General features: G+C 43.0%; 1 long non-coding RNA gene across 1 annotated transcript; it reads right to left on the bottom strand.

Moving 5' to 3' along the window:
• Positions 1-3,003: 3,003 nt before the first annotated feature.
• LOC148684289 (uncharacterized) lies at positions 3,004-3,806 on the bottom strand. The gene is made up of 2 exons (XR_015946400.1): positions 3,435-3,806; positions 3,004-3,360 (listed from the first exon to the last, which is right to left on the bottom strand). It is a non-coding gene; the product is annotated as an uncharacterized LOC148684289 (long non-coding RNA).
• Positions 3,807-14,625: the final 10,819 nt, after the last annotated feature.

Genomic DNA, 14,625 nt, shown 5'->3' with positions numbered 1-14,625 from the left:
AACTTCAGCCACCACCTGCAGTGTGAAACAGTGCAAGAAACATGGGTGGGAAGTTCTGAAGTTACAGCAGCACGTGTCCATGGGGAAATGGTCCGCCAGTTCAATTTCTCCATTGCAATTCTATTCCTTCAGTCTTGTGCTAAGTGCAAAATATTTCATTGCATAATCCAAATCAAGACCCTGCATGTTTTGTGCATGTTTATTCGTGTGTGCACGCACAATGCATCATAGATTTTTTGTGTGTTTTTGTGCCATGGGAGTTCCTTACCTGGGCTACCAGAGGTGGACTGGGAATTGTCCTGGTGGGTCCATCAGGCCCAGGCTCTAGCCCTCGGAACTCTCCCCAAGGCACACACATTTCCCCCTCAGTGCTTCACATGTCCAGGTGTTTCTACCTGGCTGAAATAGGTTCACAAAGTCTGACAATGTTTCTTGCTTGTGTGGATGGATGACCAAGAGGTGAGAGTGCATGTTGAACGTAGCCTACCTGTAGTGTACAGAGGTGAAATTTGCATCAGTCCAGTTTTCCCTGTCTCACTCACCACCAGCTTGTGTCTCTTAAAAAGTTGTCCAACTCTGCATCCATTCTGATACCTTGTACTCCACTGTTGCCATTTTATTGTTGCAGCGTGTGCATATCGTCAGGCTTGGTGGTGTTGCCTGGTTTTTGATTCTTGAAGTACAATTGTATTAACACAATGTTCTGTGTTTAATGGGCGTAAATATTTTTTTATTAGGTAATAAGACCAATAGAGTGTATTTTGCTGTCCAATCCTTCTCCTATCAGGACTGGAGGAGCTGACCTTTCGTTTGCTTGAAGACAAAGAAACAAGCAGACTCTCAGCTGCTTGGGAGGCTTTTGGCAGAGCTGCGCAAAGCCTTCCTTGCTACAAAAGCAGACTGTTTAAGTACAGACTGATGCTGAAGCCAGCCTTCCTTGCAGTAAGCATTGTTTAGAGATGAAAGGAGGCGTGTGGATGCGTTTGTTAATCTCAAGCAAAGTTTCCTGACCTGAACTTGCTTGGAAAAACTCAAAACTATAATATCCTAAACGGTATTAATTTCAATATGCCCAGTTCTGGATTTGGGAAATGTATGAAACGTATGGGGTCTAATATCGATATTTATTTAAGAGCATCAGGAGAGCCTGTTGGATCAGCTTCAACATCCTGTTCTCACTACCCACAAGCAGGAGCCAAGCACAAGAGCACCCTCACCCCTTGTGGTTTCCAGCAACTACTATCTAGAAGGATTACTGCTTCCAACTGTAGACACAGAGCATAGCCATCAAGGCCAGTAGGAATCAATAGAACCCTTCATGAGAACCTTTCTCTTCCATCCCCCCCCCCAGCTAAATGTGCACTAGCAATGTGCGCGCTGCTTGGAGGGAGTGCATTTGCAGCATCATATTTCCTTGGATATATCCCGAGAGCAGCTGGTGGTCCCTTGTCAAGCTCTAGGCTGGAGCCTACCAGGGTATACCAGCCAAGCATGGGAAGAATCTAGGAAGGGGCACAAGTGGTCAGGACCAAGGACAGCTCACATCCAGGTTAGAAATTCAGGTTACAAATTGAAGCAAGGAGAGCTGAGAGCTTGGAGCAGATGAGGGCAATGTGTGGCTCTCCAGATGTTGTTGGACTCCCAACTCCCATCATCTGCAGCAAGCATAGCTAATGGTCAGGAATGATGGGAGTTGAAGTCCAGCAACATATGAAGGCCCGTGGATTCCAGTGATAGCCTGACACTTGTGTGGTCTTGAACAGAAATAATATCTTAAGCTTCACCTTCCCCACCCCCCAAAAAACCCTGCTTGGACTTAAAGGGGCTGCTGTGTGTGTGTGTGTGTGTGTGTGTGTGTGATAGAATCGTAAAATTGTAGAGCTGTAAGTGACCTTAAGGATCACCAAGCCCAACCCGCTGCAATGCAGGAATACGCAACCGTCCCATGTGGCGATCGAACCTGCAACCTTGGTGTTATCATCGCCACACTCTAACCAACTGAGCTATCCAGGCTATATGATAATAAATAGATTTTAAAAAGCATACTTTTTAAAACAAGCGAAATGGTTTGGTTTTTTTTACTCATAATACCGTGTTTCCCCTTTTTTAAGACGTAGTCATTATATAAGCCATAGCAGGATTTCTAAGCAATTGCGCGATACAAGCCATACCCCGAAAATAAGACATACTGATAGACCCTTCACCCAGTAGCAATAACCCCCCTCCCGCCAGCCAACCCCCCCTTAAAAATATCTCCATTTTGCTGTCGCTCCACAGACACGTATTTCCTTTAAAAGCTTGTAAAAATGCACTGAAGAGCCGTAGCTGCTGGCTGCCGAAGCCTCGTGACCTCCGTGAGCGCGTCTGTCTCTCTCTCTCCCCCCGCCCCCTGCGTCTCTCTCTCTCTCTCTCTCTCTCACTCACACACACACACACACACACACACACAGAGAGAGAGAGAGAGAGCACCCACCTCTCGCTTCCCCCCACCTTTCCCTTCCATTCTATGCGCCCACCCCTGAGTTGCCTGTTGATTTCCTCTTGACGGGAGAGGGGCGATTGAATGCAAAGGCTGTTTTCCCTTTAAGGGAGAGATCTCCGTGTGCGCGTCTGTGTCCTCTGTCTCTCTATCTCTCTGTCTCTCTGTCTCTCTCTCTCTCTCACACACAGAACCCACCTCTCGCTTCCCTCCACCTTTCCCTTCCATTCTATGCGTCCACCCATGAGTTGCCTGTTGATTTCCTCTTGACGGGAGAGGAGCGATTGAATGCAAAGGCTGTTTTCCCTTTAAGGGAGAGATCTCCGTGTGCGCGTCTGTGTCTCTCTGTCTCTCTGTCTCTCTGTCTCTCTCTCTCACACACACACAGAACCCACCTCTCGCTTCCCTCCACCTTTCCCTTCCATTCTATGCGTCCACCCATGAGTTGCCTGTTGATTTCCTCTTGACGGCAGTCTCCTGTGTCTGATTGTTGTCTCCTTGCAGCCTTCCTTTCTACCTTATGCTTGCTTGTCTGTGGAGCTGCCCCTTTAAGGATTTGTAAGTAGTCTGGATCGCAGTCCTTGCCTTGGGGACTTTTTTAAAAAAATTAAGGACTTTTTCCTTCTTGCTGTTTGTGAGCACAAAAGTTAAACTGCCGGTCCTAGCTTCCTTTACCCACAAAATTTTACCTTGCTAGCTCAATTGCTTCTTAATTGCTACCATTTACCAAGTCAGCAATCTTAATTGCTGTTTAGCTGGCTTCTTTGTTCTCAGCAGGTAGCTTCTTTGCTATCAGTGATAGCACTACAAAGTTCTGGTTACAGGTAGGTAGCCGTGTTGGTCTGGGTCGAAGTAAAATAAAAAAATTCCTTCAGTAGCACCTTAAAGACTCATACCAAAATAAAACTTAGTTGGTCTTTAAGGTGCTACTGAAGGATTTTTTTTATTTTAGCACTACAAAGTGTTACATTGTTGGAACTTAAGTCTTGGGCAGCTGGCTAGTAGAGATCCTTATTTGCTTTACTATAGGCTACTGCTAGGACTGTATCACACAGATAGATTCCATTATACTGGTTTAGATTTAAGAAGCTCCAGTGTAGCAGATTGCTATTAAGTGAGTCCCCACCTTGGAAGAGAGAGAGAGCAGCCCTTCGTGAACATCCCAGGGCCGGGGAGAGAGGGCTGCGCCAGGGACGCACACACCTCCCTTCCCTCAGACTCATAATAAAAATACGAGTAAGACATCCCACCAAAAATAAGCCACCCTGTGGTTTTTTGAGAAAAAAAAGTAATAAGACGGTGTCTTAAAAAAGGGGAAACACGGTACTAGAATCTGTGGACATCCAATCAAGCTGAATATTGGAAGGTTCGGGACAGACAGAAGAAAGTGCTTCACAAAACATATAGATAAACTATGGAATTAATTCTCAGAAGAGGATGCGATGCTCACCAACCTGGATGGTTTTAAGAGAGGATTAGACAAATTCATGGAGGATAATGGCTACTAATCCTATGGACATGTTTTGCTTGCACGGTCGGAGGTGGTGAAGCTTCTGAATACCAGCTGCTGGTAGACGCTACCAGAGCGAAGAGCGCTTTTGGTTTTTTTGTTTTAATGCTGCTGTGGTTTTGGATGTTTTTTAATTGTTTTCTTTTTTATTTCTAGTTTTGTTTTGTATGGAGTCTTGTATGTTAAGCCACTTCAGAAAATCATGTGATGGAAATACAAAATATACTTTTCTCCCAGTTTTTGTGCTGAATTGCTTGGCTCTGCTTTTGGCTTTTAATGTGTGAAATAGTCTTTTAAGAACTTGAAATGTTTTTTTAAAAAAACATGAGTGGTTTCATTCTGTTTTATACATTTTATTCTTTTTATAAGCCACTTTGAGAGCTTATTTTTATACTTAAAAGGTGGGTGTTTTGTGTTTTTTAAAAAAGAAAATGTAAGTAACATCACTGACAAATATCAGAGTTGTCCCCCCCCCCAATGTTCCTTAGAGCAAAAATAAATGCCATGCCTGAATGCAACCTTGTGTGCACATGCTGAGGAAGTGGGCATGTGGCCCCCAGTGGTTTGACCACTGGTGAATGTTGTCCTCGGGGGGGGGGGGGGAAAGCACCATAGAGAAATGGAGTGATCCAAAACCATCAGCAACATGATGTAGCAGAAATGTGTTTCAGTTACCTGTTTTTGACAGTAAAGGTCACATCCATGTTATATAATCAAAGCACTATTATACCACTTTAACCATCATGGAGAATGCTGGAAACTGTAGTTTGCTAAGGGCCCTGATATTGCAGAGCTCCAATTCCCTTAATAAACTACATCCCCTAGGATTTTCCCTGTTAAAGTGGTATAACAGGACTTTAAATGTATGGTGTGGCTGTGACTAAAGACTCTGAAACAGCAACCTCTGATTGAAGAGCTTGCAAATACAGTCTGAGTCTGCATCTTTGAAAATATATACTTCTCCCTCTTATCATAAGTCCTTTATGTTCTTCTGATGCAAATTATATCAAAATCTAGCTGCTCTGCCAACTCCCCGATCCTTCTTTGGTGAGCTGTTATGTCTTAAACTGCCATTTACTCGTGCTTGTATTCCACACGGGTTCCTACACCAAACATTGACTTGTCTTTTTGGTCAGTAGATGAAACTCTCTTGTCTGGAGAGACATTTGGGAGCTGCAGTGATTGAGCTTGCGAACATCAAGTGAGATAGAGCACAATTCGATACGACCGTTCCCAAATCTGATTTCATAAAGATGAATTTGACAGCATCCTCCCATTAATTAAATTTAGAAAGGCATTCTTGAGGATTGAAATAAAGTGAGGGCAAGTGGAATATTCTCCTGTGGATTTGGGAGGGTAGTGGGGGGGGGAGAGATTCTAAAATGCTATTAAGTTTCCTCCTGAGAAGCAGTTCAGCAACACTAGTTCAGCCCACCTTCCAAACAATCTAAGTAAGACAACAATGACCCACTTTGCCTGCTGCTTGCTCTAAGACATTGATACTACGTAGGTAGCACCTTAAATAATGAGGTCACTTTTGAGAAGGAAGTAGGCAGCTGAACTAGTTGGAGGTATGTTCAGTCCCCCCCCCCAACTCTGCAGTTTCCGTAATTGCCAGAAATCCATTCCAGTTAAGACAGAAATGCAAAGAGCAACAATGAGGTTGAGTGAAGGAAAGAGGAGAAGGACCGCCACTAGGGAAAGAGAACTGTGCTTAATTTCATTTGAAACCAGAAATATGATGAACTGTGCGCTCAGTTTCATGCCAATCTTTTGGTAAATTCATCATCAACAGGGTCTGTAGTTTCTGTAAACCCTCTGTTTTATTAAGGTGAGGCTGCAGGGAAAAGATTAAGGAAATGACAAACAATGAATAGAAATAAATGGATTACAAGCGTGCCAACTGTTTTGTGCAACAAATTCTTCCAGATTGTAGATTCATAATCTGTGTTTTCAGTGGGACTTTAATTAGAGCTGCTTGCTGAAAGGGGGGGGGGGAAGAGGCATGATCTAAAGCTATTTTATGGAAATTCCTTGTTCGCTTGGCACTGATCCATCACTGGCTGAATGCAATATTGGGGGTGTGCATGAACAGAAGGCATCCATCAAGTTTGGCAGGGCTCAGATGAACCTTGGGGTGCAAATATACATCGTCTGTGCATGCAGCTCCCAATGGGGCTTCAAAAACCTCTCATACATGCATATCCATTGTTAGATTGCGGGAAATCTGAAACACATTTATTGTTTTTCAGTAGGATGGATTGGATCCATGCAAGGATAGGCGAATATATCAATTTTGGTTACTCTCTTTTTCTCCCCATCTTAAGTCCAGGCCCACACATTTCTGCAGTGTGTGTGTGTGTGTGTGTGTGTGTGTGTGTGTGTGTGTGTGTGTGTTGGCACCCCTGTGGCTTGCTGTGATGGAGCAGAATAATTTTGAGGAGGAGACACACCCATCAATCTCTTCTAGGGAGATGCAACCTATAAAGAACAGAGAGATTTATTCACCTCAAAGAAGAGGAGAGATGGCCTGAGGAGAGTCCTGGGGGCTAGATCAAGATGTCTGGAGGGCAGAAGATTCTGTGTTCCTGACTTAGGAATTCAAAGACAAGTAGCAGCATTTGAATTGGGCTTGAAAGTGACGAGGCAGCCATTGCAGTTTTTTAAAGCCTGGACCAATATGAACAAACCTGGCATGAATTAAAACTTCCAAGTCGTCTTCAACAGCAGCCCTGCGTACAACACCTTACAGTAATCCAGCTGGGACTCTACTGCAGCATTGATCACTGTGACCAGAACATAAGCTCCCCAAAATATGAGGGGCCTGTCTTACTGCTTCTTCTTTTTTAGATAAATAATACTATACTCTTTGATTCTCCTAGGACCATGATTAGTTACTGTTCTGTATCTGAAAGGGTTGGGGTTTTTGTTTTTTTGTTTTAATGCGGTACTCTGGTTGAGTGGATTATTACAAAGAAAGCCACGCAATCCAATTATTTGCTGAGCCTCGGGCAGAGTAGGAAACTGCTGATAAATATAGACAGCCCATATGGGCATAGGAAATGATCTGCTTTCAACAAGAGTGACCACATGTTCTCAGTCAGCACTGAGTCAGAAAAGTTAACCCCGGTGTACGGATTGCATTCTTTCGGGATATGTCACCCTGCCTGGAAAGTCTAATCAGGGAGAAAGGAGAAGCAGGAAACTCATTTCTTGATAGATTTAAATCAGAAGACAACCTCAGAGCAGAGAAATACGGAGGGGTGGGTGGGAACTAGACACTCTTCTCTCTTCCTTTGTTTTGACTCTTTTGCTATCTTAGATCAGTGCTGCCTATCCTGAGCTTTTGCACTTTCTAAATTTAAAATGGGATGTAACCTAATAGCAAGTTCTATGTTTTAGCAACATCCCTTGAGGGAAAGTGGGGGAGGGGAGGAATGTTTTATTATTTTGACTACCGCATTCTATTGTTCGGTAGAACATTAGCTTATAATGGTGCGTTTCGAAGAAACACTATTAAGTAATCGGATGTAAAATGTGAGTGCAATTATAAAATATTAAGCACTTGGCTAATGCAATTCTTTGACTACAATATGCTGGTATCATAAAACATTTCATAGTTGGGGAAGTAAAATACAAGCTATGGCTTCATTAACCTGTTTTCCCCATTTCTTCAAAAATGGTATAGACTATAGAGGAACAAAAGAGGACTGTAATACCTTTATTGGGACAAACAGCAAATCATGGAGCAGGGAGCTCAATTTTGAAATTCACAGAACTCTGTCTTTAAATAGGAACCGCTACAGCGGGAAGGTAAACGGTGTTTCCGTGTGCTGCTCTGGTTTGCCAGAAGCGGCTTTGTCATGCTGGCCACATGACCTGGAAGCTGTACGCCGGCTCCCTCAGCCAATAATGAGAGATGAGCGCGCAACCCCAGAGTCGGTCACGACTGGACCTAATGGTCAGGGGTCCCTTTACCTTTTTAATGGGGGTGGGGTTGGAGAGAGGAAAATATTTTGTTTCTGCAATAAGTTCTGCAGTGTGCTACTGTCTTAATACAGTGATTATTGCCTATAGGGCAATCATCAGGAAGTTTGTTTCTAGACTAACATCACAATCTTGTTCAGATGTTATGTCCTCTTAAATTCAATATGTCATCTTGTTAGTATTTCAGCACACAGTGAGACATCAAGAAAAGGCCATCTTAAGAGCAAGGACATGAATAAATTTCACAATATTTACCTTTGTGTCCATGCCACCGATGGCAAAACAAACAAACAAACAAACAGTTTTCCACTAATGAATTGCATTCATGCACTAAATAATCTCCTGTTCACACATACCACTTAACGTTACGTCATTTGATTCCTCGGCACACTGAGTCCATTGAAAAGTGTCGCGTTGGAGGTGAAGCAAGACTTCTCTCTGCGGGATTTGTCTGATTCACTCTGGCTCATTGACACATTCAACTTGTCACTACTTGATGCTACAACTATCAAGTGATGGCTGAACACACAGTAAGTGCAAAATGGAAGCTCCTGCTTTGTAGTGTGCCTAAGAAATGGCCCATCGAGAGCTTTCCGATATGATTTATAGATGCGGGAAATGCCAAAAATGATGTAAGCATAGATCTGTGGAAACATGGAGAAGATTCCACAAGAGAGCATCTGGCATCACTTATCAATGTTGCTCACGTGAGACAGAAAGTGAAAGAGTGCCAATTCATTGGTACCTTCTGATCAATATAGCTTTCAATGCGATTTACAGATACGGGACATCGGCAGAGACGTGTGAAAACATCCTTAAGTTGCATCCCTATATACACTTACATGAGAATAAGTTACACTGAGCTGAACAGAACTAAGGTCACACACCCCACCGTGCATTTAAATCACTTATACCACTTTAGCAGTCATAGCTTCCCCTAAAGGATCCTGGGATTTGTAGTTTGCTTAGGGTGCTGAGAGATGTTAGGAGACATGCCACAGTGCTATAGGTCCAAGCGCCCTTAACAAATGATAGCTCACAGGATTCTTCGAATGGGCAAACCGTGAATTTTAAAGTGACATAATGTGTACTGTGGCTGTGGCCTTACTTCTGAGTAGAAATGCCTAGGAGTGTTAAGGATGCTTGTGTAGCAACATGGGGGCGGGGCTATACCTCAGCTGTAAAGCACCTGCTTTGCATGCAGAAGGTCTCAGCTTCAATCCCTAGCATCTCCAGGTCGCGCTGAGAGAGACCCCAGCCTAAAACCCTAGAGAGCTCCCTGTAGGCAATAAAGAAGTAGATAGATCCATGGTCTGAGTCAGAAGGTGGCAGCTTCCTATGTTTCGAACCACACAGTACCCTGGCAGTGTCCAGACAGATTGTCAAACGGAAGCCCTTGCCACGAGAGCTTTGTCTGAGATGCTAGGAACTGGATCTGGGATGTTATAAATGCAAAGCATGCTCTCAGTCACTGAGCTACAACCCCTTCCTAGGCATCAGCCTGCATTACTGCAGAAATGGAGACGGGTTGCGCATGGAATGCATGCTGATTGCTCTCTGCATTGCACTGTGGTGCTGGCAGATAACTCATTGGCTAGGCTGGTGTTAGGAGCTAGTTGACCTGGAGCAGTTTCTCCTCTTTTGGTCTCTTCTTGCTTACTGTTGTGCAGACACAGTCAAAACAGTTCAAATGCCACAAAAGAATTAGTTTGGGGTTCCCGCCCCCAGCCACACACACACACACACGCCTGTGACTGAAAGGAATATCTTTTCCTATGGAATGCTTCGCTTGTCAATGTTGTTGATGGGAAGCAGAAAGCGAGAGAATGCCAATTTGGAATCAAAGCCACTTTCCAGTCAATGTAGCTTCCCAATGTGATTTATAGTTATGGGAAATATTTTTTAAAAAAATGACATAAGCACAGATATGTGGAAACAGGCTGCAACCCTATGCATACATACTCAGGAGCTTCGTTGATCTGAATTATGACTTGCCCCTGAGTAGGATCACACTTAGGAAGCCTGCACAGCAGCCTAATAGTAATATTAGCAAGATATGGAGAAAACCTTATAAATGGCACTTATACAGAAGAAAAAAGATGCATTGTAATGTCAATTTCAAAGTGAAGTTTTTATGGTATATTAATGCGATGTAACCCTCCCCCTTACTTTGGTTACATTTAATTTAAAATTAGTCATGTGGATGACACCCTATTATAAGTAACAGCATTAACAGCATATGGGGTTGAGAACAATTCTTTAAAAATTAGGTTATAAACCTGCCAAATAAATAATTACAAAGCTGTCTTATGCTCACCAGCCTTCTCCCACCTGGTACCTTCCAAATGCTACACAGATTGATTATTATGGGCTTGTGGTAACATGGAGGTGGGTTTTTTTCCACAGTTGGCACTAATGTTGTGGAATGCTCTCCCTGCTAAATATGAGAGGCCCCCATCAGTATTGGCATTCCATGGGCTCCTGAAGACACACCTGTTTAGGCAAGCATTCTCCTGAATTAATTGTCTTAACTGTTTGTTTAAAATGTTCATTGTGATGCTTTTTGATTGTTTGCTTCATTTTTAAGGACTTTGCAACACATCAATTGATGCACTACTGTGTATTTCAATTATGTATGCATTTTTATAGTTATAAACGACTTAGAAGCCATTTCGGCATGTAAGTAGTGTATAAATTTATTGTTAATAGTAATAATCATTTCACTAGAAAGAAAGAAGACTAGTCATGTAAGCACTAAGGGGGGAGAATGAGATCAGGGTTTCTGCAGGGGCAAGGTATCCAAAAGCCTTCTTGAGCTACAGCAAGCATCTCCAATGGTCAAGAAGGCAAAAGACATATAATTAAATACAAGGTTGTCCTGAGGACAATTGGGTGTTCTTCAGATGAACTGCTTACATTCCTCACATTCAACCTGAATATTCAGTATTCAATGGTTACTTGAAGGTTTGACTGTGTCTTGCCTTTATTGATCATCCAGATTGAGAAGTGTTTATACATCTTCCTGTTAATAATTCATCTATCCTACACTTTCACAGCGCATTTCCCTATCACTTTCCTAACTGCAAACAGTCCATTTCCTTTAGAAGCGGATTTGTTGCTCCAGGGCAACGGAGTGCTTTAATCCACTTTAATTGTTCAAATTTCCAGTAGCTGTTTGAATTCCTCCCCCAGAATACTGATATTCTGGAGTCACCCTTTCTTGCCGGTAAATGAAGAGTAAAAGGAGAATCTGTTGATAAGTGTGTGTCATAAATATTGCTTCAGGTGTGTGCTGGGTTCCCCCACAGCATGTTTCTCAGACAACTCATTCTCACAGCCCAAGCTGAATCATTTCTCTTGTTGAAGTGAGTCTGCTCTCAGGTACACAAAACCTAATCCTCGCACAATCAGACAGGAATGAAGCACTGTGAGTCACCAAACCCACTAATCAGACCTTGTCTATAGTCTAGCCGATAATCAACAACACCCATGCAGGCAACAAAAGACCCTGTGATGAACTAAGACACCTGGCCTTTCCTCTCAGTCCCACTTGGCGCTCTGCACTTTTCTTCAAGCTCTTCTGTGATTTCACAGCTGGGAGCCAGAGCAGTTCCTCCGCAACAATGAGATGATGGTAAACGGATACAGTCTGCGGTTTTCAAATGGTCAGGCCGATCCAGCATAAGGCATTTAGGACAATGACCATTGGCTATCAGCAGAAATTGGACAGCCAAGCACCTTATCTTACTTCTAAAATGGCAGGCAGAGTTCCAGACCCATTCACTGAAATAAGGCACACTTATTTCAGAAAGAGAAAGCCAAAGAAAAACAAACAACAGGGCCTTGTCCAGGTGAGTGCCTGTTGGTAGCTTAGAGGTGAAGACAATGGAGATTCTTTACCCGCAGTGTGTGATCCCATTTTTGCTATTTGTCTTAGCCATAAATGTACTAGCAAATCCAATGCTGGTTCTCCCATCAGTCTTAATCCTCTGCTCATACTTCAGTAGGTTGTGTATTGGTAGTAGTAGTAGTAGTAGTAGTAGTAGTAAACATTTTCAATGAGCACATCCATATTGACACTGCTTCCAATTGGACCACTTTATACTGTACAATTCCTTTCTACCCAGTTTAACAAACCCTTGCTGAAAATCTCCATTCCTTGCAGGAGTTAGTTTCACAAAATCTATATACCCCGGTCATGTCTCTAACTCAATAATTCCACCACAGCCACAAATTTTGGAGTCATCATTAACTTTTTGTGGAATATGTATTTTTTAATATCACTCGGGAAGAAACAATGCTTGAGGTGTATTTACTAACTTGAGAATTTAACATGTTGACGAAAAGAAATTGTGACAGGATGAACTTTGAAAGCTGGCTGTTCCTGCTGTTAAGCCCTGATAATTCGCCATCTTGCAAGTGCTGAGCCAGCACTATTAAGAGGAACTCCTCAGATGCAGAACAGTCGGATCCACAGGCAGGCTGCCTCCGTATTTCCTTCACAGGTTTGACTGCGTTCAGCACCTTGGGCTTGGAAGCCTTTGAAGGCCAAAGATGCATATTTATGAAGTGACAGATTCAAAAGAAATAGCCTGTCCTTGGGAATTGCTTTGATGGCCGGCTAATAGCAAGGTCTGTTGCAATGCTGAGGAGTCTGCAGTGCCTGCCCCCCCCCCCCGGCCCCCATGAATTTCAAGGAGATGTAACGTTCTTATGCTGGAAAAAGGGTATGACCTGATTGAACCATCAAGTGTCTCTCCTTCAAAACAAATACCTACAACAATAAATGGAACCTGCAGCTCTGCAGACATATGCTTGGTCTCTAGAACATTTCTCTGACCCCCTGCTTCTGTAGTGTGTGGGGCAGAAGGAGGCCACTTCCACACCATACATTTAAAGTACCATGACATCACTTTAAACAATCATGTTGTTGTTGTTTAGTCGTCTTAGTCGTGTTCGACTCTGTGACCCCACGAACCAGAGCATGCCTTGGAAACTCTTACTTTCTTCTCAAGGATTCTCTTTTTTTATGTCCATGGAGTTGTCTTGACAAAATACTGGAGTGGTTGGCCAGTTCCTTCTCCAGGTGGATCACATTTAGTCTAAACTCTCGGCTATGACCTGTCCATCTTAGAACAAATTTACACCACCAGGTGCCATAGAAAAGCACTAGATATATCAAGAGATCCAACGCACCCTGGTCACCATTTCTTTCAGCTCCTGCCATCGGGACGGAGATATAGAACAATGCAGGCAAGAACGAGCCGTCTCAGGAACAGTTTCTTCTCTAGAGCAATTTTGGCCTTAAATGGAAAGCCCGGACTTTGAAGTCATCTTATTTTACTTGTTATTTTGTAGTATATTTACTGTTTTTAATTAGCTTTTTGTAATTTTGGATTATGTGGAATGCTTTATCTGAGTGGATGTAGCAACCGAGTAATTTCGTTGTTCCCGCAAGGGGACAATGACAATAAAGATATCTTATCTTATCTTATCTTATCTTGGGTGGCCCTGCACGGCATAGCTCTTAGCTTCTTGGGGTTATTCAAGCCCCTTCGCCATGACAAAGCAGTGATCCTTGAAGGGGTTAAACAATCATAGCTTCTCCCAAAGAATTCTAGGAGCCCTAGCTTGTTAACAGTTGTTAGAAGACTCCTATTTGCCCTACAGAGCTACAATTTCCAGAGACGTTGAACAATCAAGCTCTCTGTGAGGGGAACAGGGGCCTTCTGACAAGTCGCAGCACCCTTACAAAGTACAGCTCCCAGAATTCTTTGAGGGAAGCCATGGCTGTTTAAAATGGCATCATAGTGCTTTAAATATGTGGTGTGACTGTGACCCCGTCTTTGGAAGCTCAGAAGGAGAGCCTTGTAGTGATAGCAGCACTCTCTTATTCCACAGTCACCACCCTCAACACGAGGCATATTGTCTCTGACTAGGGATCGTTCATTTTGGGGTTTCAGTAACAAGTCTCTTAGCCCCATTAATCTCCCTAATCCTGTTACAAAAACCCTGTATGCCTGTGCCTGCCATCCTCACATCTTGTGGGCAGGAATCTCATGAGCTGATTAGTCCATTGCATGCGTCATCTGTGCTCTGTCAATCAGCGGGTTCAACTGTTTTCTGTTGAATCACCTTCTTCACAGGAAACACAGCTTCATAAAACTCTCTCATGCCCTGTGTTAGTCACCTTTTCCAACAATAAAAATATGGGAAAGCCTCAGCCTCCGCTCTGTTGGCCGCATAGTGAAACCAGGATGAGCCGTCACTTTTTCTTTGATGGGTTTACCAATTCTACAAACCCTTTGAGATGAAGAGATTGTGATTCAGTACCTCATGATCCAGCCCATGTTTTGAAAGTTTCCCAAGATGTAAAGAGCTGAGATTCTTTACATGTTAGAACAGCTGAAATATTGCAGATTTTGTCAGTTCCGTATAAAAATTGTCAACGTGACCTTAAGTGTGTAATCATAACATTGGCCTCCAGTTCCCTTTCATAGCTTGATTTTGTGGCATGTGGTGTGTTTCTTAAAATAAAAAAAATTACCTCCCCAAAACATAGCTGCCACTTATCCCCTGATTTCACATTTTATGAAACTAATTTCTTGTTGGGCCAGCATCTCAAGGATAAAACTTGGGCGTTTTAGTA

Source organism: Zootoca vivipara, chromosome 11, assembly GCF_965207765.1.
Source record: "Zootoca vivipara chromosome 11, rZooViv2.hap1.1, whole genome shotgun sequence".
Classification (NCBI taxonomy): domain Eukaryota; kingdom Metazoa; phylum Chordata; class Lepidosauria; order Squamata; family Lacertidae; genus Zootoca; species Zootoca vivipara.
The sequence above is the reverse complement of the archived record's forward strand: the minus strand, read 5'-3'. Positions and strand labels throughout refer to the sequence as shown.